Consider the following 5,004-nt stretch of genomic DNA (forward strand, 5'->3'; position numbering starts at 1 on the left):
AGCCCAGCAGAGATATAATGGGGAGACTTATAACTGGTGGCAGGTCGTCAGATCTTCCTGCAGCACCAGCTCCAACAGCTGAAAGTTATGGACTGGTCTGCTTACAGCAGTGGCAGCTCTAGGACCTGAGTGGGTCTGACTGCAGCAGTCTTTCCCCTTTGCTGGTACTGTGGGGCCAACAGGCCTAATGTCTCCCTATTATCCACCTAGATCCAGTGGCTTCTGGCCCTCTGTCTGGTAACAGAAGATCCAGGCTTCTCTAGGCCCTCCTTCCAGTGGCAGAAGGTGAGCCAGACCTAGGGTCTCCTGAACCATATCCTACGAAAGAAGGTGGTCCCAGTAAATACTTCCTTCACCCAGTGCCACTGGCAGAGATAGAGTTATAAGCCCATTAAAACTGGATGACCAGAGAACAGGCCAGTATAAACTCTTCATCCCACAGGCCCAGCATCCCACCTATACTCAAGGACATGAGTGGTCCAAGGAGGCACCCCCCCACCCCAGTGGGCAGCATTATCAGGGAGCCAGCAGAAGCTCAAGCAGAATCAGAAGAACAAAGGAGTCCTTAATAGCACGGCAAGGGCTCAGAAACTAAAGCTCACACAAGTAGGTCAGAGCCTACACACTAAACCTGAACAGGATGACTGCCTGCAAATACAGAAGATTTATGTAGGACCAAGAGTCTTTTAATATAGTCTCCAAAATGTCCAGGATACAATATAAAAAAAATCACTCATCAGAACAAGAGCCAGAAAAATCACAACTTGAGTGAGAAAAGATATCAATTGATGGCAACACAAAGATGAATGAGTTGTTAAAATTAACTGAGAATGATTTAAAGCTGCCATCAAAAATACTTCAAGAATCTGTTACAGAGAAGTGACATCAGCATGATGGCAGAGTAAGCCATATTAGCTTTGCCTCCCCCTCCCCTCCCCCCGTCCCCCCCGCACCAAACAACAACTGGACAACTATCCACAAGTGAAAAGAGTGTTGGGGGTAGGGCTTAAGAGTCTAATTAAGAACCTACTGCAAAACAGTGGAACAAAAAAAGGAGAATAACTGCACAGAAGGGATCACTGGGGAGATCGGCTTAGCTGAGATGTTGGAGATGGCTAGGAAAAAAGAAGATGGCTAGGATTATCAGCCATGTGGTAGGTGCTATCCTGGTTCCCAGTGACCTGTTCTGTGGAAGACACTGGAAGTCTTTGCTGCTGAGATAACCAATAGCCATTTTCACCGCAGATTCCTTGGGAAGGGAGGTGCTACTATATCCCCCTGCCCAGAAGGAGCTGCTATTGTGCCATCGTGGGGTGGGGCTGTCACCCTCCAACCCTGTGGACATCCTGGAGCCCAGAGGCGCTGTTGCTCTGCGAGCACCTGAGCTCCAGTCCCCAGCTCTGTGGTTGCTCCACAGGCATCCATGCCTCACACGTCATTGCCACTGTGGGCTAGTGACAACATGCCCGATGGGACAAAAAGAGATCAGCCCTTGCCACCAAAGACCCCGACAGCCTTGACTCCCGAGGATCACTGCAGTCCTCACTGACACTGACCTCAGCTGACAGTTGCAGAGATGACACTGCTGGGCCCTCCCTAGAGCTGGAAACACCACAGCTTACCTAGCCTGTCCCCTCACACCTACCCACAGGTGAAGATCTTTCCCCACCAAAACCAGTCCATAAAATCTAGAAGAGGTGACTGTGTCATCAAATACTCAGACATCAATTCAAGAACACAAGAAACATGAAAAAATCAAGGAAGCATGACACCAATGAAGGAATACAATAATTTTCCAGTAACTGATCTCAAAGAAATAGAGATCTATGAATTCCTGGGAAAATAATTCAAAATAATTGTTTTAAGGAAGCTCAGGGAGCTAGAAGAGGACACAGATAGACAATTCAATGAAATCAAGAAAGCAATACATGAATAAAATGAGAAGCTCAACAGAGAGATAGAAATAATAAAAAAGGGGCTTCCCTGGTGGCGCAGTGGTTGAGAATCTGCCTGCCAATGCAGGGGACATGGGTTCGAGCCCTGGTCTGGGAAGATCCCACATGCCGCGGAGCAACTAGGCCCATGAGACACAATTACTGAGCCTGCGCGTCTGGAGCCTGTGCTCCGCAACAAGAGAGGCCACGATAATGAGAGGCCCGTGCACCGTGATGAAGAGTGGCCCCCACTTGCCGCAACTAGAGAAAGCCCTCACACAGAAACGAAGACCCAACACAGCCATAAATTAAAAATAAATAAATAAATAAATAAATAAATAAATAAATAAATAAATAAAATTGATTGTGAAAACTATGTTTTATGTAAGCCTTGTGGTAATCACAAAGCAAAAACTTGTAGTAGAGGCACAAAAGACATAGAGAAAGAAATCAAAGCATACCACTATAGAAAATTATCAATTCACAAAGGACAGCAAGAGAGGAAGAAAGGAACAAAGGAACTGCAAATAAGCCAGAAAGCAATTAAAAGATGGGAATAGTAAGTCTTTCCCTAACAATAATTACTTTAAATGTAAATAGATTAAATTCTCCAATCAAAAGATGCAGAGTGGTTGAATGGATTAAAAAACAAGACCCAAATATATGCTGCCTACAAGGGATTCACTTCAGTTTCAAGGACATACATAGATTCAAAGTGAAGGGAAGGAAAAAGATTTTCATGACAATGGAAACTAAAAGAGGACAGGGGTAGCTATACTTATTTCAGACAAAATAGACTTTAAGTCAAAAACTGTAACAAGAGACAAAAAGGGTCACTATATAATGATGAAGGGATAAATTCATCAAGAAAACATAACAATTGTAAATTGCTCATTGTAAGTTGTTATATATATATAGATATATATATACACATATACATATATTGATACATATACATATATGTATGTAATATCAGAGCACCTAAATTTATTAAGCAAATATTAACAGATCTGAAGGCAAAACAGCAACACAGTAATAGTGGAGGACTTCAATACCCCACTTTCAACGATTTATTCATCATCCAGACAGAAAATCAATAAGGAAATATTGGATTTGAATTACACTTAGACCACTGTTGGTGGGAATGTAAAATGGTACAACATCTGTAGAAAAGAGTATGAAGAATCCTCACAAAAATTAACATAGAATTAACATATGATGCAATAATTCCAATTTTGGGTATATATTCAAAAGAATTTAAAGCAGGATCTGGAAGAGATATTTGTACCCCATGTCCTTTTGGGCATTATTCACAATAGCCAAGAAGTGGAAGCAACCTAAATGTCCATTGATCAATAAATGGATTAGAAAAATATGATGTACATGTACAATGGAACGTTATTTAGCCTTTAAAAAAGGAGGAAATTCTGACACGTGCTGCACCATGGATGAACCTTCAGGACATTATGCTGACTGAAATAAGCCAAACACAGAAAGACAAATACTGCATGATCTCACTTATATGCAGAATCTAAAATCATCACACTCATAGAAGCAGGGAGTAGAATGGCAGTTGCCAGGGGCTGGTGGGGTTGAGGGAGAAGAGATTTGTTAGGTGGGTATAGAGTTTCAGTTTTACGAGATGAAAAAGTTCTAGGAATCTATTGTACAACAATGACATAGTTAACACTTTTGTATTGTACACTTAAAAGTCGTTACGATGGTAAATTTTGTGTTATGTATCTTTTACACCAATTTTTAAAAGAAGGTGACTTGGAACTTCAGAGAGGAAAGAACAGCTGGATAGGAAAAATCACGGAGAGTATAAAAGCTATTCTCCACCTCATGGGTTCCTTAAATAAGACATAATGATTGAAGCAAAAGTACAGTATCAGTTGCAGTACTCAGTGTATGCAGAGGAAATACTTGAGACAATTACATTTTTGAGACAGAGATGGGAAAGGGACCTATATAGAGAGAAGGTTTCAATACTTCATTTGAATTGGTAAGACATCAATGACAGTATGTTGTGATAAGTTAGGTATGCACAATATAATGTCCAGAGAAACTACCATGAAAAATACACAAAGCCATGTACTCAGAAATACTATAAATGAGACATGATGGAACCTTAGAAAAGGTACAAGTACACAGAAGACAAGAAAAAAGAGGAATGAACAACAGAGGAATAAAACAGACAATAAGTTAAAAAATTGGCAGATTTAAGTCCTAACATGTCAGGAATTACTTGGTCTCAGCAGAGTTTATTCAAAAACACGACCCCCGCTGTATGCTGTCTCCAAGAAACTCCCTTCAAACACAAAAACACAGGTACTTTAAAGTGAAAGAATGGGAAAAGATATATCATGCTAATGTTACTCAAGAACAAAAGCAGGAGTTGCTTTATCAATATGAGATAAAATAGATGTAGGAACAAAGAGGATATAAACCCAATACAAGATGTGCGAGGACTCTACATAAAACTGACATACATTACTGAGATAAATTAAAGAAGAAATAAGTAATCGAGGGATAGTCCATGTTCATGAATCAAGGTCAATGATATTTTTTAAAGTCAATACCCTCCAAATGAATCTATTGATTCAATGCAGTCCCAATCAAAACACCAGTGATTGTATTTTTATAGAAAAAAAGCTGATTCTAAACTTTATATAGAAATTCAAAGGGTCAAAAATCACCAAGATACTCTAGAAAACAGCAGTTGGAGGACTTACACTACATATCAAGAACTGTTAAAAACTATATTAAGGCAGTTGGTATTGGCACAAAGATAAATAGAATAAAAATAGTCTGAACATAGACCCACCTTTATAGGTTACTTGATCTATGAAAAAATGGGCCATAAAGAGAAAAGAAATATTATCTTCAATAAATTATGCTGGAGCAATAAGATAGCCACATGGATATCCACCTCACATTATATGTAGGAATCAACTCCAGATGGAGTGCCCATTTAAATGTGAAGGGTAAACAATAAAACTTTTAAAGGGAAACTAAGAGCAAGGAACAATGTCATGATCTTGGATTAGGCATTGAAAAACTCTGACCG

This window comes from Balaenoptera acutorostrata, chromosome 7 (assembly GCF_949987535.1).
Source record: "Balaenoptera acutorostrata chromosome 7, mBalAcu1.1, whole genome shotgun sequence".
NCBI classification, from domain to species: Eukaryota; Metazoa; Chordata; class Mammalia; order Artiodactyla; family Balaenopteridae; genus Balaenoptera; species Balaenoptera acutorostrata.